At 40.5% G+C, this 25836-nt stretch overlaps 1 protein-coding gene across 1 annotated transcript in view; it reads right to left on the bottom strand.

The window, feature by feature from the left end:
• The window catches only part of LOC6507251 (Ig-like and fibronectin type-III domain-containing protein 2), a 64804-nt gene that overhangs the window by 17501 nt on the left and 21467 nt on the right, over positions 1-25836 (bottom strand). Inside the window, exon 2 of the mRNA XM_001956345.4 lies at positions 22066-22155. The gene's annotated coding sequence lies outside the window, so the exon portion shown is untranslated. The remainder of the gene's footprint in view (positions 1-22065; positions 22156-25836) is intronic.

Here is a 25836-nt window from a genome sequence, read left to right as displayed (position 1 = left end):
CCGGCCGCCCTCTATTTTTGTGACCCCCATTCGTAGCGCTGACAAACCGCTTAGCTGGCTGCCAGCAATGGCATTTGTTTAGCCATCAGCCACCCCACCCCGTTGCACCATCTACCTCAGGCACTTGTAGGGTATCGCAGAGGTCTAGCTGTGCAACAATAGCCCCAAGGGGGGGCGCCAGGTTCTCGGGTTGTGCGAGCATAAGGTGGGCTTGTACATGCCTTTGTGCGCATCAAGCGCATTTCAAATTGAATTTACAAAGTGCGAACGCGATGCCCGAGCACGCACTTGCCACCCATGATGCGAAGATTGAGTTACCTGGCTATGGCGATGATGGTGAGGGTTGGGGGTGGAGGTGTGCACACCTTTTGTCTGGCTCTGCCATCAAATTCCATTCATAAATTCCAACGTAGCCACCAGACATGGAGCAACTTCAGACTCCAGGCCCGGCTACGGTCTGTTCCTCGCGAGTTGCTCAATTGCAAAAGTGACAAATTTGATTAAATTATAGCGCTATTGCAAAGCGATTTATCTTTCGCTGCACTCTGCCCTGCCACGCTCTGGTGTCGCATGCCACCCACTCAATTAATTGTTTTTGCCCTTGCCACTTGCCTCTTGGCTTTTGCTGTTTCTGTTGCCTCTTTGGTGCTTGCCGCTTGCCATTTGCCGCTTGACGTTGCCATTTTTGCGCACTCATCCAGGCACGCACATCCTGAACACACACCACCACGAACCCATATGTCAGGATGCACTGGGGAAAATTTTTGGAGTTTCATATTAAGCGGGGCTATCACCTGTGGCACACGATTGGGAAATCTATATTGTAATTTTTGAAGTGCCTTCATTTGTTTATGTGTACGAGCCACGTTGTTGCCATCTATTTGTCTTCATCTGGGCCACAACTACCATATTCCATCTCATCTCGTCCTCGTCCTTTTCTTTTCTTGTCTCGAATCCTGGTGCGCTGTCAACGTTCTGCTCGTTGACGTTGTAAGTAAATTGTATAACGTGGCGTATGAGTAATATGATATGCATGCTTCGATTCCGTTCCGCTCTGTCTTGGGATGCTCGGTTCTGCTTCTGCTTCTACGTCTGCTTCTTCTGCCTCTGCTCAGCTCGTTGAAGATGATGTGGTAATCAGTTTTGATTTTATTAGCACAACAGCAACGGAGCTGCCACAGACAGTTAACTTCTCCATGCAGTGGCATGCCACCCCAAAAATGAGCGGTAAGCGCGCGTTGAATCTTTTTTTTATGATGACTTCCCGCCCTCCAACTCGTACATCTCCTTCAACTTCGTGGCATGTCAAGTGTTCCGCACACACATCAATCCAATCTTATGATATATGTACGCCATACCATATAGGATTCGCGTGGCATGCAGAATGCGTGGCAACCCTAACGCCTGGGTCATAATTGTTAATGAAATTACGTATACGTTTTTGAGTCGAGCGGTAAATGGTGCGCTTAGTTGCTTCAGCCTTAATTAAATTTCCTTGGGAGACAGCTGCGGAGTGGGGGGTGGCAGCGAAAATAAGATTCAAATTGGAGTCAAAAATGTAGCAGCTCTCAAGTGGAATGTGTAAAATCCTAATTAATTCAATTTGCAAAACCATTTAAGGTAATTGTGACTTAGTGGTAAGAAAACGAAGAAGATCTTGAAATGTTTTCCGGGTGGCGAATTATATCCTTTGACTGTTTCGGAAATTAAATTCATTCTCAATTATTAGCTGTCTGCATAAAGTTCCACAACAATCAAATCATCTCTAAATAAAAGTTTTGGTCAAAAGTTTGTATTAATTGGCCAGCCCTCGAACGTTTAGTAGGCCATAAAAACTTTCTAATTCTGATATTTTCCCAAGAGACGATTCACTCGAAATTTCATAAAATATTTATCAAGTGAACAAATTAGCATATCTCCCACCTTTTTTGTTTTTTTCGTCAAACTTTCCTGTTTTATTACCCGATTTATGTATTTTTTGGCCAGTCCCCGTCACTAATTAAGGAACTGAGCACACACATTAATGATAAAGCGAAGAGACTCACTCTCAAGGTAAATGGTTCCCGCCAAAAAAAAACAACCAAACAAAAAATACGATGAACAACAAAAGACAAGAAAAAATAGTCCCCAAGAAGGCATCATAAAAGGGCCCCGGAAGGACATTAAGTAAATTAAACAAAAAAGAAAAAAAAACCAAGAAGCGAGAAAACAAAAAGTATAAGTGTAGGAGCGTTGGAATAAATGAAAAAAGGCAAGAGACATTTGCACATTATTTTATAACATGGCCAAGACAGACAAATGACAGCCGAGACAAGGTGGCTCGGACCCCCGAAGGTTTGAGGCTGGCAATTGCCAGGCAAGATCTACTTCATGATAAATAAAATACACCGCAGAACATTTTAAAAGCCAACCGACAACACTTTCCACTTTGCTGCTAATTTAAAGTTAACACCAAAAAGTCGCAGCCACTAGAAAATGGTGAAAGGGACACACTCACACACACACACACAGAAGGTGGAAGGATGCTGGAAAGGGGCGGGAAAACTGAACGAGGGTTACCACAGCTGACGCTCCAACTGTCTTGGCCGTCTGGCTGTCCGTTCTGGCCAACTTTGGCCCGTGTCTGTACGGCTTTGGCTGGGACTACTTTATGGGCCTTGTTGTTGTGCTTTTCCTGTTTTTCTTTTTTGGTTTTCCGATTTTTCTGTTTTTTTCTCTTTTCTGTTTTTGTTTTTTTCTGTTTTGTTCCGACCAAGGTAATTTTTCTTAATTACCGCAAAATGTTTACCTTGTTGCTTGTGCTTTCCCTGGGTATGAGTTTATATATATATATATATTTTTTTGGGGAGCCCCAGATAAGGTCCGCATCCCTCAAAACAACCCATAGATTGTGCCCTAGCTGCTCCAAAAAGGTGTAAAATATTTTCGACAGTACACAACACTTTACATTGTTATGGTTTGGTGTTTTTAAGCAGCTTTGGACCGGCTCAGACCCAGTTCGTTTCATGTTTTCACACTCCCCGCACAAAGGAGGCAGCAGCAGGAGAGCCCGGCAGCAAAAAGTAAAAGTGTTGCATACTTACCAGAGGCGACAAGCTCTTACACACCAAACACACACACACACACACACTCAGAGTCAGGGTGGTGGGAGGGTGAACAAGGTGAGTGTTGTTCGAGCAAGGTAAGCCAGAGAGACCTACAAAGCACACTTTTTCTAATGGCCACACACAAATTGAAACTAATGTTCATAGCTATGCATATTTTGTGTTCTTGCTCTTGCCCAGAAAACTTGAACTTGGCTATAAAAAAAAATCAGAGAAAAAAAACAAACAAAGAAAAATACAAAATAGCATCAGAATTGTCAACCTTTTTCCATTCATTGCTTCCGAAGGGAAGGTAAAAGTATGTTTAGGCCTTTTGTTGGCTTTTCCGGTTCTTCTTTCGCCAACAAGTATGTATCGTACGGATGTGTTCTATGAGAAATATGATAATCAAACAAAAAATTACTCATACGCCGTGTTGTGTGTAAAGTTGTTTACAACTTTTTTGGGGCCAGGACGACGATAAGGCGACAAAAGCCCAACTAAAAACAACAAGCTACAAAACTTTTGTTTGTTTTTTCGAGGTAAAGAGGTCCAGGTACAGAAAGTCAAGCGGAAATGGAAATGTTAGTTTATAAGGACAACACACCTTGATTAAAGAGTTAATTCCCATTTTGTGGTTCAAGTCGGGTGCGTTCCATTAAGACTAAGCAACGAAACTCAACAAAAAATTGTTAAATTATTCAAAAACCCTACCGTCAAAGTTTGTAATTAAAATTAATACACAGAGCCGAGAAACAAGAAAAACCCCAACAAATACGGAAAGCAACCACGGAAATCGGCTTGTGGCATTAAGCCGGGAAAAAATAAAAGGCAGCCGAAAAGAGAGAGAGAGAGTTGGTGGCAGAAAAAAGAAATTTGTTTTAGCATTAAAACAAAATCAACACACCTCAATGTAAAAACCTCCCAAAAGAGGCATAAAAAAGATGGGGAATCAGCCCGCAAATGCACAGATGCTGGAAATACCCGAGTTTTTCGAGCGGCGAATAAGCAAAACATGTTACAACAAAGGACCGAAACATAATGAACAATAACAATGAGATCCGAAAAATGCCAAAGAGTGTACATTATTATATGATGGACTGGGTATTACTTATTATAATATATAAAAAAATATGATGAATCAATACTACTCTCTTATTACATCCATTGCACAAAAACATGTTTTTTTTCAACCTTAACCAAGTACTTTTTCTATATACCTATAATCCTTTTCAGATTACGTAAGCTGCGTTTTACCCAAATCCTGTACAAATACCCAGCAATGGTATTACTACAAAAAGAACAAAAATAAATGCTCAAGCATAACAATAACAGAGGCGGCACATTAAACAAATATTCCACAACAAAAAAATGGCAAGAGAAGATAAAAAATAATTCATCTGAAAAATGGAGAAGGAGTAAGAGAAAGATTTACTTTAAAATATATATTTACATATGCAAGGATGTTCAAGGATGGGGAAGGATGTGCAAGGAGCAGGGCTGTGTCTAAGCAAGCGTGTGAGTATTTGTAAATCTGACATAATTGCATGCACAAGTGTGTGCGTATTTGCTTTTTGGATTGTTTATTTTATTTGCACATTTCGCTGGGCAAAGAAGCAACAACTTTTTATGCATTTTTCATACAAATAATTCGCTTCAAGCGCAAATGCACAGTAAAAATAAAAATAATAACAATAATACCGGCAACAACAAACAATACACAACCATAACAATTGCAACAAAATGCACAGCACAGACGGAGGAACAGAATCAGAATGAGAACCAGAATCAGGATCTGGAAGGATGTGAATAGTGACAACAATGCCTCAACAACTCGCAATGTTGCCGAACAACAATACCCAAGAAGAACAGTAGCAGGCACCCTTGCATCCTTGCGCCCTCCCTCCTCGTGCGGAATACCAACTATATAGCCATCCTCGATTCAACCGAAAACCAACCAAAGAACTGCCAGCTCCAGTTCTACGGCGACAGCAACAACATTGATTTTACATTTCCGCCGCTTTGCTTGCTAGCTTCCGCTTCTGCCACTGCTGCATGCCACTGCCAGTAACTGCATTGCACTTGGCATGACAGCATTTGTGTTTCTCGAATCCCACATATTCACACAACAATTCCACCCACTGACTGATTGCACCCACACAACAAATGTGCGACAGATGCCGTCTCCTCAAAGCCTTGCTCGTACGCCAGGCAGGCTCAAAAATATAGATCTGCATAAAATAAAGTTTATAAATTCTACTAAACAAGCTATAATACAATAAACACACATTTAGATATTTTTGTCCAATAAGTTGTCCAATAAACCCATTTCTTTGCTTTCATAAATATTAGCATCCCTGCATGATTGAATCCTTTTGCATGTCCTGAATAAAAGCAACTCCATTAAAGCGATTGCCAAAAAAGAATTTCTCACTCAACTGACGACGATAGGAATCACACCATTAATGCCAAAAAGGTGATTGCACCTCTTCAGAGATATGTATTCAAATCATTTCCAGCATTTCCTGACTGCATGTCCTGCCAGGTCAAAGTGTCTATCACAAAGTTTCGTTCTTTTTTTTTACATTCATGATGGCATAGATGCAGCCACTTCAGACTTCCAACATGTTGCTGCCACATTTGAAAAGCAGAGACTCAAAACTCGAAACAAGTTCTAAAGAGCATGGCATAGCAACCTGGTTTTGAATTGCGTTTACGTTTGCCTTTGCCTTTTGGCTTTAGCTTTAGCTTTGGGTTTGGCTATGGCAGTTGTTTCCAGTAGTTGGCAACAAATAAAATATAAAACACTCCAAAAAACAAGCCACAAACGCATATGTGGGCGAGTGTTTGGGATAACTAAAGTGCTTACCAGGCCAACAGCTACAAGTTGGCTAAGACGGTAAGCTACCTGCTGCAGTTGACGAAAGGCTGACGAACTTGCTCCAGACTCTCTCTCGCAGGTCCTTCGGATGCAGTTACATGGATGCCTGCCATGTGTATGTGGTTAGAAATTAGATTTACTAGTTTACCTACAAACCCCCAAAGCCTGAACCCCATCGGCCCCGACTGCATCCGTCTGAAAAGTACCTAAAACTTCATCTAAGCCCAGGCTAGCTAACTTTTTTTGAGAAAAAAAAGGATGAAAAAAACATAAAAAGATACGAAGTAAAACAAATGCTTGGGGCACTTTAGAGCTCGTATACCCCGTTGTACTATTAAATTTACCCATGGGACTGTTGACTTTTTGGCTTTTTGCAGGGCACTTTCAACACTTTTGTTGTTTTTCGGACCAAATTGGTTGCACAAACACAGCCACAGAGTACCAGTACCAGTGGCACTACCATGAAACTGTGGATATCAATAAAAATATTCTTCCTTTTTCCCATCATATCTCCTCTGTTTGTGAACGACTTAATCACTTGGAAATATCAGAAGCCAGAACTGACTGAAGACTGTGGGCTGAGTGCTGAGGGTGTGTGTGTGGGCGATTGTTGGTAAAGTGTTACAAGTTTATGGTCATCAGCAGTCGACGAAGAAGAAAATGCTGAGGAAAAAAGTTCAAAGTAACGAAAACTTTTATTACGGACATTTGTGACAGAACAGCAACTTCTAAGTGGTCCAATTGGAGGGGTCAGGTCCATTTCGGGTCTGGTCCTCAGCTCGTAATGCGGTGTTAGTTTTCACAAAAATAAAAAACTAAAAAAAAACTTTTATGGCCTAATTTTGCCATTGAAAATCAAGTGAAATATTAAGAGTTTATACACGAAAACAAATCTAGTTTTGGCTGGAATATGTGTGGGAAGTTTATGGCCCCTGAGGCTTGATATTTTCTTTGAATTTAAATTTCGTTTTAAAAGAAGAAACTGAAATTACTAATAGCCCGAACAAGCAGGTGGAAAATCTAATTATAAGCCATAATTTCAAGCACACAGAACGTGCCTGAGGATGAGAAAAGTGGGCGAAAAAAAGGTGAACCTGATTTCAAAGAGCAATTACATTAATTTTACTCAAGTGCAACATGCACTCGGCGCTAAACTTCATTGCAACAAAATTTCCGCACCAATGTGCAAAGAGTTTTGCGGCAGTAACGCCGCGCTACCGCTTGCTGCCACCAGAGTGGAGGCCGAGGACGAGGCTGAGGCTGAAAGTGAAGCCCGAAGGCAGTCATTGAGGAAAGTCAACCGCGACCGAAAGTGCCAGGTTCTCGTGTCTCACTGCTAGTGAGTATCTATGTGTGTTCCTCAGTACGTGTGTGTATCTGTGTGTGTGCACCACGAGGTGCTAATGAGCTGCAGTTTGCAGTCACTGAAGATGTTAGCAGGCAGCCATTTTGCTGTTACCAACTTTGGCTCTGCCCCATGTTGTTGCCGTTCGTGCTGACAGCACTTAAAAGCTTTGTACCACACACACACACGTACACACACTCTATCCCCGCCCCCTTTTTTTCTACGCCCAGTATCCTCTTCCCCCCGGGTTGCCCTTGCTTGGTGACGTGTGTTTATGCTGTTGATATTTTTGACATTTTCGTTTGGCATTCTCGTTATTGTTACTGCACTTTATACAAGAGTTGCTACTGCTGCTGCTGCTGCTACTTTTTTGTTGCTTTTTCTTGCATTATTTTTTGTTTTAATTAAAATTTCACATGTCAACGATTTTCCGAAGGTGACTGCAGCGTAGGTGGTGGCTTTCCGCCCCCACCCCAAGTCTCACACCAAATGAATGACTTTTTCATTTCCTCAGCCAGTTCGCATCCGCCCATCGGTTTGGCTCCTTATTTCGACCCACATTTGTGGCTTCTATAGGGTACATCGCATTCGTATTTAATACTAATTAGGTTGGTTACCATATTTTGGTTAAAAATATTATTAATTTAATTTTTTTCCCAAGGATCCTTGATGAAGAAAATAATTTTAAGTCTTTTTTTCTTTCTCTTAGAACTAAAATAATGTTCTGATCTTGTTTGTATATTGCTCCTTAAAATTTATAGAACTTGTAAATTTTGTTTTAAGACCTTACCTAATTTTTTATAACAAAATTTATTTAATAAACTAAGATACGAAAAACCTTCTAGTGAGTGTTTAAAAGTCGAATCTTTAGGGAAAACTATATTTTTTTCTTGGTGTTTTTGTCGTTTTTATGTCGGCGGGATGCTGTCAGCTGCATTTTGCGATGGCAACTGTGAAATAACGGGTTTCGCTTCATCCAGTTACCCGCATCCCGCCCCAGCCCGCCTCTTGCCCCTTTGTCTGGGATCTTTTCCCATTTTTTTGTAGCGTTCTCCCTGTTGCCAATCTATCAAATCCAAGCATCCGCCAACGCTTCATCTATCGATGATTCCGCTAACTGCGAAACTATGGAACGGCACCCTGTCAGCGAATCGTCACCTCCCACCCACCAGAATGCCAACAACTGGCAACCCATTGGCCACCAACCCACCCACCACTGTTAACCACCCACTTGCAACAGCAGCAACCCACCCACCGACCCACTCGTTTCCGTGTTGCTGTGTTCTCAGGTTTTTGTTCAGCCGACATGATGCGCGTCAATTAAAATACAGAAAATGGAAAATGGAAAAGTTTTGCTCGTTTTGGCCCTGATTTCCAATATCAGCGGGAAAATTCGTTGATCGACTTTTATGTTTTGTGCTTTGACGCCGATGATGTCGGGAACAGTTGGGATTATTATCCATCCATCCAGACCCACTCCGCCCCTAAGGGGGAACTCGTCATGGCAAATCACAGGAAGACTCCAAGTTGACACCACTTTGGGTTTAAGCCATTTGGATTCCATTAGAGAGGCTACTATCACTGTCGCATTAATGAATATTTTATGATTGAGCAAATCTCATTTATATTTGATGGGGTCCGTTTGCCCAGACAATTAAAAGTGGCCCAGAAATCATTTAATTTATTGGGAATACCATTGTTCACTTTTCCAGGGCCAAGGGTTTTTGTTTTCATAATTATATATATGTATGCGTTTTAATAATGTAATCCCTGCAGCTGTTTGTATTGTCCCCGCTGCTGACACAAAATAAACAAATAGCAGGGTTCTGAAAAAATTATATTAAATTTTTTTACAACCACAAATGGGGTAAACAGCTCACAGAAACACACGAAAAAACGCACAGCAATCCTTAATCAAATTAATTAAAATCATTTTTATAGCTTATGGTTAAATCACATGCCGTAAAAAATATACCAATTTGAGTCGACTACGAAATGCTCTAAGTGATGTATGGGATATGCAAATAAATGGAATATCACGTTGATGATATCACATGTGAATGCGATTTATAATTTTCAATTATGTTTTTTGCGACACGAGAGCATAAATATATTTGTTACACACGTCCCTGACCCCATAGGCAGTTTCTTGTTTAATTAATTAATTTTAAAAAATGCAAATCAAAGTGTTGCCGGGCTGGGCCGGGGCGGCCAGCAAGTCCATCTATTGTCCAACCGTTTGCACAATTAATCAAAAACCCATTAACGATTTTCGAGCAGCCTCCGGTGCGCCCTGAACTTGGCTCCGCGTACTGATTAAATGCAATTAATTTTCTGTCAGCAACAATTGTGCCTACAATTTAACGGAGAGCAAGAACAAAATACCGAAACCGAATTAAAAAATAAAATCGCGGACATAAAACAAAATGAGGCATCTTGCCTGAAATCAGTTGCAAAAAGCCATTTCAGAAAATTAACAAATAAATACATGAGTGAGCGGGGCAGCCGACACAAAAAAGCCAACACTGACGGTGGACAACAGAATGAAAAATGTAAATACAAGTTGTTGAACATTAAGTTTGTTTGGGCCATAAAAAAACTATGTTTTTAATTAAAATGAAAGGGAGAAGATGGCTGGGAAACTCTTAATGAAGTTTATGATCTTCATGCAGTCTGAAAGAAAACTTAATTAAAGCAATAACAAGAAAGAACTTTTTGCTAAAACTACTTCCTCAGAAACTGTCAAGACTTCTATGAAATGGAAGAAAAAAATATAAAATTAAAGATTAATAATATTCCCTTTATCGATTACCTTTCGGGTGAGAATACTCAGATGTCAGCCTATCTAAATTCTTGATTCAGAAACGCTTCAAGTCTGCAAATAATTAATCATGATACGTCAGTTGGCCGTTTCGAAATGTAGGAAGTGTAGGTATTCATTTTGAACCCAAACCAACTTTTAACTGAACTGTATTGAAACCGAAAATGTAAACGTAAACGAAACCGAAGCCCGAACCCGAACCCTGCTCCGCTCCGGGCCATCTTCAGTCAGTTGTCAGCGTTGTCAGACTCGTTGGACGGGCAAAGCCATTGGCATTTGGTTTTAACACGTTTTACTGTTTCTGTTTGCCAAAACATTTCGTTGCTCGTCGATTTTTAATGAGAAAAGGGTTTATTTTTGCTATTTTTTTTTATTTCTCCTTTTCATTTTATGGTGGATGGAGGATGGGGGAGAGAAGGTGGCTTAATCACGAAAAACCAGAGGGACAGACCATCAGTCAAAGTGGCAAACTAATGGTTTATTTATACAGACAGGATTGAGGGATTAAATTAGATTTTAATTCCAAAAGAAAATGTTGCGCAATCCTGAATGCGGTCGTCCTTCCATTCATTCCACACCATGGACACTCTATAGCTGTAACTCTAAGAGGATAAACCTCTTTTGCAGACTACAGAACATTAAGCAAAGATCATAATCTCCTTGAAAAAGACAAGAACTTTTTGGGGGAAAACGGCGAAACAATGCAGTTCGGACCATAGAAAATTGTTGAATACCCCCAGACTCCTCCGATGCTCCCACAGTCGCTGTAAATGCGTGAAAATTTACAAACGAGATCTCTCACCCAGTCGCTGAGGTGCAATCTGTTTACTCAATAATTTGAACCGAAATGAATGTAAATTTTGCACAGCAATTCCCTTAAGCAAACGGCGAGTGCATTTTCTTCTTCGACTCGCTGACGTTGCGCATACGCAGCGTTGTATGCAAACCATCCCACCAGGGAGAGATGGATGTGGCAAGGTCCGTGGCAAGGATCCCAAACCAGACTCAAAGAAAAGTTACTCAGCAACAACAAGGAGCCGAAGGAGGAGGAGTAGAGGGAGAAAAAAAAGTTGATTTATAAACAAACTTTTGCGGCACAAAGTTGTGTTCGTTCGGACCGTCAACAAATGAAAAAGAAAAACATGCTCGCCAAATGGCCAACAAAAGTTAAAAGTACGCCAGCCATTCGACCAGATGCCGTCGTCTCTGGCGCGTGTTAGTCTCCGACACTTGGCCAAGTCTGTTTATGTATGTTTGCCAGTTAGTTGGTGGCGAAAATTTGAAAATCCAAACACAATAGATGGCACCACGAGTTGAAGCAAAATCGGCATAAAATGTGCAAAGGATAAGGAAGAGGAAAACACATCATTGAGAGCATTCACAACTTAAATAATAACGCGACCAGATACAAACGCACAAAATAAAGTAGTTGAGTTGAGTGCCAAGTACTTCCCCCTTTTCGCAATTGCCCATCCATTCTCCCCGGAAGACCTCATGCCCGCAATTGGTGTCTGGATAGATGGCTTCCAAATTCCCCGAGAATGGACCAGAGACCAGACAACACTGTTCGAAAGTAAATCGAAAATTAAATGAGAGAAATGGGAGAAAAAATATTTAAAAATTTATTTATCCTTCATAGCATCTACTCTTTCCCATTCTTTTCCAAACATTTGACATTTTTAGACATGCCAGTGCCTACATATACTGAGATATTTGAGCCACTTCACTTTACACCTCAATGAATAAAAAAGTGCAACTACATCGAAAATTGTATTTGTGTCAGAACTTGACATCCAACACTTCTGAACTGCCACGCTGACCCATCACACCTCTGCCAGTCGACTTCCGACACAATTCTTTTCCTCAGTGCCAAAGTAGCTGCAAAGAACTAAATAAGAGCCAGCTCTCCATCCAGCCCCCACCCCCTAGATGGCCAAAAAAATCAGAAAAAAATCAAATCAGACACAAAACCCATACCCCCTGACCCGTTTGCCAATCTCCAGTCACCGTCTGGGCGGTATAGTGCGGTAAAGTCCTCAGTCAAATCAGTTGTTGGCACGATTTTTGCAAGCGAAAATAAATCGGAAAAAAGTCAAGAAAACTGTATAAAAAGCCAAAAACAAAGTTCGATGCTGCTGCCACTAAGAAAGCCAAGTGGCAAGACAAAAAAACTGTTTAAAAATATGTATATAGTAGGGCCATTAAAACATTATAGTATGGCTTAAAGAAATTAAACCAGAAATAGTTTAAAGAGTATAACTTTAATAAAATATCTACCAAATAATAACTAATCTAATCCCAATAGATCCTCATTTTTCTCAGTGTAATAAAGCATAATGGCAAGCCAGCCAAGGCAACGCACAATCGACAAGTTGTGCCGCGTTGCCTTAACTTCTGCCACAAAATTTTAGTTTCCGGCTTTTGATGGCTGGGTTGCATGCTTCTTTGGCCTTCCACTGCCACTGCCGGCACTGCCACGGCTCCGAGTTGAATTCTTTCGGTTGGAGAGATGGCTGAAAAGATGTTTTGGCTGTTGCTTATTTGATTTTGCTCTTCGCTGGCTTTGTTGCACCGACTGAGGGCCAAAACGAGAGTCAACCAGAGGGGGACATGTGTACCGCAGACACCCGAAAACCGAGTCAAAGAAGCCAACAAGCAAATACGCAAAAATTTTTGTAATTTTCCAAACTTATAAGCGAATATCTTCAAAACGGCCAGCAAAACCAAAGAACAGAAGAAAATCTAAGGACAGTGTGAGGAAGAAAACTTATATACCCGCTACCCTGGCCGCTACCCAGAAAGCCACTTGAAAAGCAGCTTTAAGCCAACAAAACCAACACAAAACTAAAAAAAAATTTGGCAAGCGAGCGATGAGGCTGAAGCCCAGAAGGAAAAGTTGGGAAGGAAAAAGGACCAGCAGCTGATGTCTGGCGTCTTAAAATGAAAATGAATGAGAAACCTTTTTGGCCCCGCTTGATTGAAAGTGTTGAAATAGTCTTTCGGGTCAGCTGTCATGGCATTAACATGCCCCACAACATGCCAGACAACAACAGCAGCAGCTAAGACTATGATTTCTATCGGGGATTAGTGCTAAATGATATTGCCATATTGATAGTTTCGAACATGGACCGAAACTTATCAATGGAATAAGTACTTATGGCAAATGAACGTTGACGAAACGGCACTCCATTGAATGTCCGACTTGTGTGGAATATTTACAGATAAACCATTTGGACATTTCGGGGCTTAGGCATAATCGATGGAGAATCATTCATGAGCCGATAGACAGTAGATACTTGGAACGAATTAAGCTTTCGTCCAAGGATTACTGATTCAATAGCAGACGAGATAATGTCCTTTTCGAGCAAACCATAAATTAGAGCAGTGTGAGTGGCTTAATTTAAGCAAAACTTGCCACATTCCCAGTTAGCTCTTCCCCATCCCGGTGTAAAAAATCATCATAAAATAAACCAGCAGAACCCACAGACAAAGAACTAAACTTTTGGCCAAATGAAAAGATGGTGATTTAGCCATAGCACCTGCCACAATCAACTAACCGCGGATCCAATCTGGATCAACTCCTGTCCACCGGCCCTCCACCTCTGCAGAGCCTCAATAAATCTGGAGGGTCGGTGGTCTGCTGCTTTATAATCATCATCGAGCCATAAAGTATTGTCTGCTCCAACAGGTAAATAAGAAAACTTTTGCCTCACTCAACCAGCGCCATAAACAACTTTGGCTTGTCTTAAATAAGCAGCCAAGCCATGCCATCCTGGCCAGGCCAAGCAGATGACGTTGGTCACTCCTGGGCCCGGGCCCAGTTAAAGTTCGTCCATGGCATCCTGGTATTTTGCAATTAAACAAAAACCAAAGAGAAGCCAATAAAACTTTGACCACTTCAGCAGACCGGAGCAAAGGACACACAGGGAATCCTATCCAGACACCCACACACACAGTGTCATAAAAGTGCGAATAATAATTAATAGAAAATTAAATTTTGTACTCTATGTGGGGAAATATGCTGAAGCATGTTTTTTGCAGTTGAATCAACAAAAACTTTAGCCCAGACTACTACCCAGGCTACTGCAACGCACAAAATGCAAATAATATTTTAGAGCACAGACAGAAGCAAAGGTTTTTGTTTATAAATGGAAATGGTAAATCGGTTTACCAAAAAGTTTCAGCATTATGCCAGTTGGAATGAAATACAAATGAAAATATACTTATTTTTCTTTCTCGGTTTAGAATATTTTATATGCAGGTTGATAAAATACAAATTCCAAATTATGAAGTTTTTTTTTGTGGCTTCATTAAATTTTTGGCATTATTACCCCATTCCTTGCCAGAATCCAGCATCCTGCCGCCAAAGAACAGTGCCAGAGAAAAAATATGAGACCAAAAATCAAGAATTTCCCACATTTACTCCTGATTATAATTGAAAATTTAATTATTTTCAATGGGAAGGAAAGCCCAGCAGGGCTTATTTGTTCTCTGTTTGTATTTTGGGCGAAAGTACACACATGCAATATATATTTATATCTGTAAGCTGGGTGTATACTGGGTGTATGCTTGGTGTGTGCTTGACTGTGTGTTGCTGTTTGTGTTGCTGTTTGCTGCCTATTAATGTCAAGTTGCCGTAATGAGCACACAAAAAGCAGCTGATGATGCTTGGAACAACGAACCCAAGGACATGTGGAAGGGGATTGGATCCCTGGGATCCGGCGAGGTGGGTCGGATGGGTGGAGAAGGGATTTTGGATGAGATTTGGGAGAACGAATCCGGAATAGGGGCAGGATTGTGCTGGCTGTGTCAAGGCGTAAGAGCGTGCAAAGGCATTACGGTTAGCTGCCAGGGGTTTTTTTTGTGTGCACTTTGAGAAAATATTAGATAAATATTAAATATACAAAAAGGATTAGAATAGAAAATATATTTTCCCAATTATATTCTACCATTAATACTTATTTAGAAATATTTATATATCCTTTTCAATTAAAATATTACTACCCATTTAATTCTTCCAGTGCACCTACATATATGCCGCATCGTCTGCTGTTGCCGCTTTTTCACTTATTTATGAAAATGAACCAAAAATCAAGAAGTTAAATTGGTTTTGTGTTTTGTTAACTTTTGTCTGCCATTCTGTCCTTCTGTCGGCTGCCTTCCGATTTGGCTTTTTGCGCTCTGTTTCAACCTGTCGACTTTGTTGTTACTTTGTTTATGCACCCGTGGATGTGTGTGTGGATGTTTGTGTGTGGGTGTATAATTGAAAATACTCACACACACACACAACAAATCCATAAGAGTAGGAGGGGTGGTGGTGGTGAAATAAATATGGCTCGAACCAAATACAAAGTGAAATTTATACCCGTCCGCCAGAAACCTAAATACGTATTATGCAGACGCCACACTTCACTAACCCGACGACGAAAAGCCCAAGAAAATCGCCCAATCCCAATCCCACTCCTCCCCTGGTCGGCCAACCCAGCTACTATCCTAAACACTGCCACCACCACCCCCCACCGACATGTGGCTAAAACTTTGCCGTTGACAAGGCAACTTGACATCGAACCGAATGTTTTGGGGAAAAGATACTACTACTAGACTGGCATAGTTCTGTGGGCGTCTCTTGTATTCTCATCTATACGATGCTTTTTTTTGCCACTGTGGCCTAAAGTATGAGAATGGCTGTAAGTAGTTTCGGTAACTGTTTTTGATAATCAAATGTAATTTATGAGTCTTGAACTTGCCCCTCGCGCCACTATCTTATTCCGACGGTTCAACGTACTCAATATTAGCAGCCATAAATGTTTATTATAGACAGACATTTTGTTAACCCCTTTAAGCCCGAGACATGGTTACTGCAGATAGCTACACGAATTTATGTTATGGCCCGAAAGGGTTGTGGCAATTGTATTATTTTTTTACAAATAAGACATTAGATTCAATAACAAAGAATCAATGCAAATGGCTTATAGCCATCATAATTGATGGGTAATAAAAATAAGCTTTTAGCAAATACGAGACTAATTTTCTGCCTTTTTTCGATGCTGAGACAGAATTTAATCGACAAATGAGTAAGTTGAGATAAAACAGAGATCGAAAACGTATTTAAAACCGGTTTGGTTTATCTTACTCCGAGTGTCAGGCCAATAGCTCTAGACTATTGCCTGAAAACAAAGGAAGCAAATTACATATCAGAAGTAACGATAAAGTAATTAAATGTGTTTAAAAATGTTTAAGAAATAGGTTTGCACAGAATAACTAAACACTCTACAGGGAATATATTATCACCTACAATAAAGAACCGTTTGCAGTACGACCAAGATTAAAACCCACAAATCTAACAAATTCCAGCAGCTAGCCAGCCGCCTTAAAGTCACAAATCTTGTCACTTATCTTTGGTTCACCTGACCGCTTTCACGTCTTCTTCCAACTGAATTATGTTAACGCCAAAGACAACACTGAATGCATTTGACAGCATTATAAATGCAGAATTATCCAGGTACAACCCGGACGAAACCAAAGAACATCAGTTCCCAGGACAACCAAGACGTCCTATCCTGAGCTTAGGGAAATGAGGTGACATTTTGTATAGTTGTGTGTTCTGTGTGTGAGTGTGTCCTTCTCATAAATTGCATTAACATGCAAGAGGACATCGTTTCAGGACATCAACAAGAAGAAGAACAACAAATAACCGCTTGATTGCAGACTATTAACAACATTAAAGATGAACAATTTAAATGATTCCCGCTTGAATTGAAATATTTCAGCTCAGATCCCCTCGGCATGAAAATGTTCCCTTCGGTAAAGATAATTCGACTCCTTTCCACAGACACAGAGACACACACTCACTTGCTTTTGGATAGACATGTAAACAAACCGAAGACACTGGGTGAAGTAAAGCATATAAATTACTAATACGCACTGTTGTCTCAGCCAGCATTCGGACAGATACACATGTATATAGTTACAAGCACACGTAATTCAAGTGTAAAATAACGTTTTCACCTTGCCCACAATGTTGCCAAAATGTTTCACTTTGTCTGGGACACAAAGATTCAATTAGTTTGTCATTGAATTGAATACATTTTGATATGTCAGTCAGTCAGTGTTTGATTTAGCACAGATTGTGGACATTTGCTAATTGAATTATAGTTATCGAGTATTCCCATCGAATTCTTGAGAAATTTTATAATTAGTTTAGAACAGACTTTCAAATTTGCTAAAATTACATTTTCCCTTCGTAGTCACATGAGTATCCGTGTTTTCCTACAAATTACATTTATTATTTAATAAAATTCAATATATTACTTATTTAATACCTGTTAGAAACTTTTATATGAGTCAGCTCTAATAGATTGCGTTTTATTCTTGTTTTTTTTCCCACTTATTTGCATCTCCAGTGCGCAGGCGTCCCGCGTCAATGTTATGGAACAGCTGTTTTAGCCATTTGTTTGAATTATTTTTGAATTTGCCAAGTGGTTTGGTTTTGGTTTTGGAACGGAGGGGCAACCACTGCTGGTGGGTGACTGGCTCTGTGGCTGCCTTGACCTTGTAACTGTTTTCAAAGTACTTTGTCTCGGTTAATTGTTTCGCGGTATTTACCAAGCATTTTTCTAAGCACTTAGCCACTTGAATAACTTAGGGCTTTATTCTCTATTTTTTCTGTATTTTTTGTTTAAAGGTGTGAATGAAGAACAGCAACAGCAAACAAATGTCGGAAAAAGATGTACACGACTTACAACTGTCGGGTTTGAACTGACTTCAATATAAATAAGTATTTTTTGTGATTTTTTTCTTCATTTTTTGCACTAGAATTCATAAATATTCAAATGGCCGGCCGAGCCAGTTTGTTTGAAAACTTGTTTCAATACGAGTATGGATCTGATTTGGTTTCGCGCAGTAAAGGGTGAGAGAACCTACAGTATGTGCACTTGAAAGAAATGACTTACTTGAACCGGTTTCACAAAAAATCTATATATTAGCCGACTTGCTAGCCGACTTGGCCAGCTGACTGGGCTGCCGTGTTGGCGTTACAAGTGGCCTCTCTCATAAGAAAAAAAAAATAGTATTTTCTGTCAATTATAAATCATTAAAGTCGTCTAGTTATACGGCAGATCGTCTCACGAAGTGGAACCTCTGAGATCGATCACAGGCCAGCAAACATCTGTAGGAAATACAAAAAAAATCAAACACTTTTCACCTCACTCCGACTGATAGCCATCATTAAAGTCCCATAATTACTTCAAAACAACAGACAGGTACGATTTAACCCTAGAAGGTCGTCATTAGTCTTGTACTGAAGGCACAAATTAGATGCCCATCGAAAATTGCCGGCTATTCGAGTTAATCTCGTTCTATGGAATCACAGCCATGGACTAATGATTTCCACAGAGAAAACAACAAGGTTGGACTGTGGTTAGAAAATCCGCTTAATAAAATACTATATTTTTTGCTATTAGTCCACCACAAAAATCGAGCCAACAATGAAAATAATTAACAATTTAAAGCTTCAAACCATATCAGTATCAGTACAACTTATCCGATAAAAACCCTCCATCAATGATGGAAAAATAAACTGAACTCTATCTAAATACGAGTGGAATCATTCAAACAAAAAGTTTCCCATAGTTCACTTAAAATCCCTAAATTGCAAAAGGGGATATATCAGTCAGGAATAAACCCACTATCCACCCCCCATCCATACCATAGCCACAAGAAACTTTCAATTGCCAACTCTCTGGAAAAAGTTAAAAAGCGGCACGCGGAAATTTTCTATTTTCTTTTTGTTTTGCAATTTTTTTTTTATTTATTTTCTTTTTTTGTTTTTTAATGCAAGCCATCAACAACAAGAACAACTAACTGCTAAACTGTAAAGTACCACCCAATGACCTCAGCACCCAGTACTACGGGCTTGAACTTAGCTGTGAGACTCCCAATGGCAGCCATTAAATGAAACTTAATTAGCCCTAAATAAGCAACAGAGCCAGCCAATGAGTAAAATGTGGCTGAAATGGGCGGAATACGGGCTAAAAAGGGACTAGGTTCGGGGATACCGGATACCGGATTCCGGGTTCTGAGTTCCGGGTTCCCCGTTCGAGGGCTTTGCATTTTAATGCACAAACTGAAAAATCATTGATTACTTTGGTGGGGCGTGGATGTTTGGTTGGTTGGGTGTCTGGGTGGTGGGGTACTTGGGTGGTGCACTTGGCGAACTAAAAGAAAAACGTTTGGTGCATTTTACGCGATAAGTTGATTAAATTGCATCAAAGTGGGCCGTAACGATTGAAGCAGGGGTGTGGGTCTTCCAAAAGGGGGTCTATACACTTCAAAGTTAATGAAAAATCAAAAGGGTCTTCATAAAAAATAAAAGCTATGATGCCTTGGAAAAAAAAAACTTTTAAATTGCAAATAATTTTTGTAAAATCCCACACTAAATATTTTCAAGTTTTTTGTTTTTAAACCATTATCCTTTTAAGTATCCTTTGGATAGACTATTTTTTTGTATTTCATGTGACCGCATTCGGTGAGTGGTCGCTATAAAGTGGGCATCATAAAACGCATTAGCCAGCGGTTGAGAGGGCGGCCCGTACTCTCTCCAGATTGAGATGGAGTGCCGCTAATTTGAATCCGTAATTTCCTTGGAGGCATGAACCACACCCCGTTGCCACCCACACCCTGGCCGTGGTAATATTTAATATTAGCGGGTGAGACCGTAAACCGGCTTAGAACATGACTGCAATTTTGTTGCAACTTGCAACGGACGCAGTAGCATTTCAGTTTACGGCCGTATTATGTGCTCCTTACTGGGTTCAGCCTGGCCTCCTCAGCCTTTTTGCATCTACTTGTAGTTCATCGAGTATTTGATGGGGGGGTGGGGGTGGTGAAGGAAGTGGGTGGTGGGTTGTTTGTGAGAAAAAGTTGCAACTTTTACGAGCCGTAACGGTCGAATGGGCAGGCAAGTACAGTTACACCCGGCGGAACAACACACCCGACTGGTTAGCTGTTAACAAACTAGCTAGATTGGGGTTTGGGGGGGGCCAGAGCGAGTGCCAGTGGATGATAGTTTTATTCAGCACCCGTAGTGGATGCACCACCACCACCAGCACCACCACTAGTGACTTAAGCAGTCCGCGGGGATTTTCAGGGTAAGAGGGTGCAGGGAACCTCGACAAATGTAGTTCAAAGTCGTGCAACATCGTAAATCCATCGTTGAACTATAAAAAACCGTCTTACTGCAATTTGTATCTCTTTTGCTGAGTGGGTGGTGGGTAGTAGTAGTAGTAGTAGGTTCTAGCAGCTATTTTTTTTTTTTGTTTTTACTTCTGGCAGCCGCTTTTGGCTTTGGCGTTGGCTTTGGTCTTTTGCTCGGTTGCTCAACCCCTGAGCACTTTTTAATCCGATTTTGTTGCATTTTTTACCATGATGTGTATGTGTGTTGCTTGGCGATTACGCTTGCCTTTGCCGCTTCTTTTTGGTACTACTGTTGCTTCTTCTTTCCACCTACATACTTTCTACCTACTTTCCCCTTTCTCTTAGTTTTTTTTTTTTTGATTATTTTAGTTGCAAACGCCCTGACCAAGTCACCCTCGTCACCCTTAGCCGGCCCTAACGATTTTGCATTTTTTATTTAATATATGCGGTGTTGCCCTTTCCCCCCAGTAAGCCCTCCAACCCAACCTCTCCGATTTTGATGTTGTGGCCCAGCTTAGCCTTGGTTGACTATTTAAAGCCGTATAACCCTTAACCGTGGCTTAGCTACACGGGCCATAAGTTCAACCGGAATGAGAGTGCACAGAGAAAAAACGCTATATCAAACTTGACATTGTTTCAGGGCATTGGAAAAGGGGTTAAAGGCCTATAACGAAACAATATCCTACCTTTTAAACAAGGCAAGATTTAAGCCAAGTGTATGCCCGGCTTTAAACTCATTAAACTCTGGCATAAAAAAGATTATTTTTTTAAAAGTACCTACACACTTGACATTCTTTTTTTTGTTGGTTGTTTGCTGATTGTTTCCCTGTTTTATGTTCCCAGGCGATCCCTCATTTGGGCAATGCCAACAATGGACGGAATACCTGATTCGTTTTGATAATCCTTTCGCCTGAAAAATGCTTATGTACACAGGCCAGATTGCCTTCAAAGTTGGCCCAAAAAAAACGGGGATGGGGCAAAATAGAGTTAAGGACTCTAAGTCCGAGCCAGGATTCGGAGTCCGAGCCGGGTTGCAATCATGCCTCGAGCTCCTATTTTTCCGTTGCCTTGGCATTCGGTTTGTCTCTGTGTGTTTTGGCCTATTTGCATTATGAATTATTTATTTTGTTTATACCGTCTTTGCCACCAAAAACACAAATACAGATACGGAGACGGCGAGGGCGAGGGCAGAAAGCAAACCGAACCCGGAAAATGTTGCAAAAGTGGAATACTTGACGTCGTCTCAGTGATAAACGTGGGCAGCAGGCGGCAGGCGGCAAGAAAATAAAAAAATATATATATGTATATATAGAAAATAAAAACAAAAACCCAGGACTAGAGGCGAAGAAGCAAAAATAAAGCGCACGAAATACGCGAAAAGTGTTTGCTCGGATTAAATTTATGAATATTATATTCAAGCAAAAGTTCTGCCATCCAAAAAACCCGTCCGACCGACCGACCGACCGACCGACCCACTGCAATAGCACAAGTTTGTCTATAAATTTTTTTCGCTTCCTCCCCAGTCGGTCTGGAATTTACGGCCCGGTCCTCTCTGTCTCATCCAAAAACCAGGACCAAACCAAATCGAGAAAAAAAGGAGGTAAATTGCCAGCTATTGCAGCTCGCTTAAGGGTATAATTTTGGTCAAGTTGTTTATTTTGATGGCGGGGCCAGTAAAATGATATATCGCCAGCTCTATATCTCGATGGGGATTCGATGTTAATGAGTTTGAGGCACTTACTGGGCTCGTAAAGTATGCGACGGCTTAATCCTTTCAGCTCCAAAGTGGCCTTCCAAATCATACAAATCATTCGTTACAATTGTTGGAAATCTGCAACAAAGAAAGGGTTTATTAAATTTCAAGTTCAATAGAAATCCATTTAATTAGAAGAGTCTAAGGTAAAAGTTTGCTTTTATTAACCAATTATCAAATCCAGCCAAAGAAAGCCAAGGATCCATTCATTTAACTTGGCTCGAAGACAGAAGACAAGGACTCCTGCAACTGCCTTTGTTCATAAAGGAAATTAACTCTTTTCATGTCCCAATTTGCATTAAAAATGATATAAATTCGCTGGTAAACGTTCCAAAGGCAACTAAGCACATATAAATCTGCCCTTAGATCCTTCGAAAACGTCTGCCGCTACTTCCTGGCTCCTCGTCCTTTCTGGCCAGGTAAAGTAGTAAGTGATTGTAGCTCCTTTTTCCGAAATGGAGGCGTTCGAGCGAAAGGTGTGTCTGGGGGACGGTGGGTGTGGATGGATGGGTATAAGAGCGATGAATTTGGAATGAATGCAATCTTGCTAAAATATGCAAGGAACGCTCACGCACAGTCACAAACACATACACTGACAGACACACCTCCTTCCACACACACACTTCCACTCACATAGACATTAAACATTGAAGCGACAAACGAAATGAAAAACGGCTGTGCAAATTAATTTTACGTTGTACGAACAACAACAACTATGGCAACTGTAACAAGAACAACGAAAGTAACTGCCACCGTGACTGCACTGAGAGAAACCTTTATAAAAAATACAGTATTTTTAATTAAAAAAGTGGAACATAACCTGAAAAGTATGCTATTAGAAAGCTTAGTATATCCAAAATAAACCCATTAATATCCTCCTTCTGTTAGCCTATTTGTACACTTATTACGCTAATTTATTTATAAATTCTTAAACAATAATTAATAAAATTAACAGTGTACAGTGAAACCATCCCACCAACGACGATGAATAGCAAACAACAACAAGAACTATGCAGGGCACGCCCATAACTCCGACATCTACATGAGAATGGGCCTCGGCAGTTGCGCCAAGGGATTCTCCGAAATGGTGGGGTGGTGTGGGGTGTTTAAGGACTAAAAGAGAGAGTACCAAGGATGAGGATGACTCCCAAACAGCTAGACAAACATTTAAAGGATTGCCGGCAGGATGCCGCCACCCATCCACACTTTATTTCGCTTTAATTACCAAGCTCTTAGTCTGTTGTTAAGGTGGGCCAGAAAAAGAGTCCCAGCCAAAAAGGGAAAAGGACGAAAAAGGACCAAGAGCTTACTTCCTTTGCGGTGCCAGAAATTCTTGGAAATCGTCTGAGCTTCGGCTTAAATAATGAAATATAAGGTGTTTTATTAATTACTATTGCGGTTCAATAATAATTATACTAATGAAATAATGTGTGTAAGAAGATTTTCTTCGAATTGTTCAAGGTATGTGAATGTCATTTATGGAGGTAATAATAAAATTCCTATACTACTCCTTGGAGGATTCTTAAGGAAATTATGGGATAATAAGGAAGGAAGTAATATTTCTTCTTTACTCAGAATCCCCAAGATATTTTGACCAAAAATCTAAAAAATATTTTGTTTTTAGATTTTGATGCAGAATGATGCAAAATTTAAGTACAAATTGAATAAGGTATTCCGCTCAAGAATGGAAAGTGGCCAAGATATAGCAATCGCAGGGGCCATATAGTGGCTCCACGCATCGCTCATGATTTTTGAAGGGGATCCCCCAGGAAATTTGACAAAGAATCTAAAAAATATTTTGTTCTTAGATTTTGATGCAGATTGATGGGAAATCGCTCAAGAATCGGATGAGAATTGACAAAGATATAGCCTTCGCTGGGGGCCATATAGTGGCGCCATGCACTTTTCTTGATTTTCGAAGCGGACCCTTCAGAAAATTTGATGAAAAGTGTAAAAAATTTTTTGTTTCCAGATTTTGATGCAGATTGATGGGAAATCGATCTACAAATCGATTAAGGTATTCCGCTCAAGAATCGGCCAAGATATGGAAAGTGGCCAAGATATAGCAATCGCCGGGGCCATATAAAGGCTCCATGCATCGCTCATGATTTTTCAATGGGATCCCCCAGAGAATTTGAAAAAAATTCTAAACAATTTTTTGTTCTCATATTTTTATGTAGAATGGTGGAGAATCGACACACAAATCGATTAAGGTATTCCGCTCAAGAATCTGATGGTATGGGATGTCTCAAGTGGCCAAGATATAGCCATCGCAGGGCAGGAAGCAGGAGGTGAATGTGGAGTATATGTTCTTCTGTATTCTTAGTTTATAGGGTCGAAGACGTCTACGAGATGTTTGCGCTTATTAGACCAAAATTATAATATCCTCAGAGAGCGTGTAATAATAAAAAAAACCCTGATTTAAAAACAGGGCCGAAGGGCCTAAAAAGTTAATTTCTGTAAACAAAGAAATCGGCTAGCCATCGAAAATTCTATCGATACACAAAAAAATATCTCCCTATTCAGGAAGGAACACAAATTACATTAAAACCCTATTAGCCTGAGTATACAAAAGCGACCCTGGGGCAGGAATAAACAGCAGGAGGCATGTGGATCCTAGCGAAGATGGCACGGTTACCGGCAAAACTATTTTACAATTAAGCATTTAAAGCCATGGTTAAAACATTGTCTCGGTGAGTGTCTTGTGCCACCTGGCCAGCAGTTAGCAGGTAGCAGTTAGCTTTTTATTTAACCCATTACTCTGGCAGTCGGTACGGAAGCGCTGCAGGTAAATAAAGCCGGCACTAAAATGTTGCCCAACGGCAGCACTGGATGCTGGGATACTGTGTACTGGATTCAGGATTCTGGGCAAAAACGACGCCAGTCTGCGCCAATAAATAAATTCCCAAACACCCCAAAAAACAAACAGCATCCGTAGCAGCAGCAGGAGCAGCTCCACCGGCTACAGTGGAAACTGGAGACCAACTTTGACTTTAACCACACTGCACCACCAAGTTATCCCATCTATTTTTTTCGGGCTCCTTTGGGTTGACAATATTTTTTTTTCTTTCTGTACTATTTTGCTATTTTGGGGCGCCCTTCGCCCGATTCCCCGATGTGGCGTGTTGGCAATATGCATATGGTAAGTCCTTAAGTCGAAGTTTCGTGGGCGGTCGGAGGGAGAGACGGGAAGCTTTTATTTGATTAAATGTTCTTTGGCTTAAAAGCGGGCGAAAAAATAGTTTCCGGTGTTGTTTATCTTGGTAAGATGGAGATACAACAATTCAATTACATGGACCGGGTAATGGAATTGAACAGGTGATGAAATGATGACCATAAACATTGTATATTTATTACACGAGTTGGGTTAAAACTTAAAAGGGTCCATAGCTAAAGAATTTAACTTCCAATAACCCTAAAATTCGATTCGGAAACTCCCTAAATAGTCCAAATTTCAATTAAAGTTGCTTAAGTACTCGCAAAACACCCAACTTTCAATTAACCCTTCGAACTCTTGGCTGATTGAATTCCAACCTCTAGTTTTTTGGGGGTTAGCTGTGCAAAGTTGAACTTGGCAGAAAATAGAAAATCGTCTTTCGCCTTCCATCCACATTTCTTATCCCTAAACTTCACTTTTATGCAGACATACGGGTAGTTAAGTCGCACACAGACACTACTGCCACCGAAGCCCCTTGCTGCTGAACCCTGTTTGAACTTGAAGGCGGGAGATTATTTTCGTACTTTTTATCTTGGTGCGTT

The sequence above is a fragment of the Drosophila ananassae genome, chromosome 2R (genome assembly GCF_017639315.1).
Source record: "Drosophila ananassae strain 14024-0371.13 chromosome 2R, ASM1763931v2, whole genome shotgun sequence".
NCBI classification, from domain to species: Eukaryota; Metazoa; Arthropoda; class Insecta; order Diptera; family Drosophilidae; genus Drosophila; species Drosophila ananassae.
This window is presented reverse-complemented; position numbering and strand designations above follow the sequence as displayed.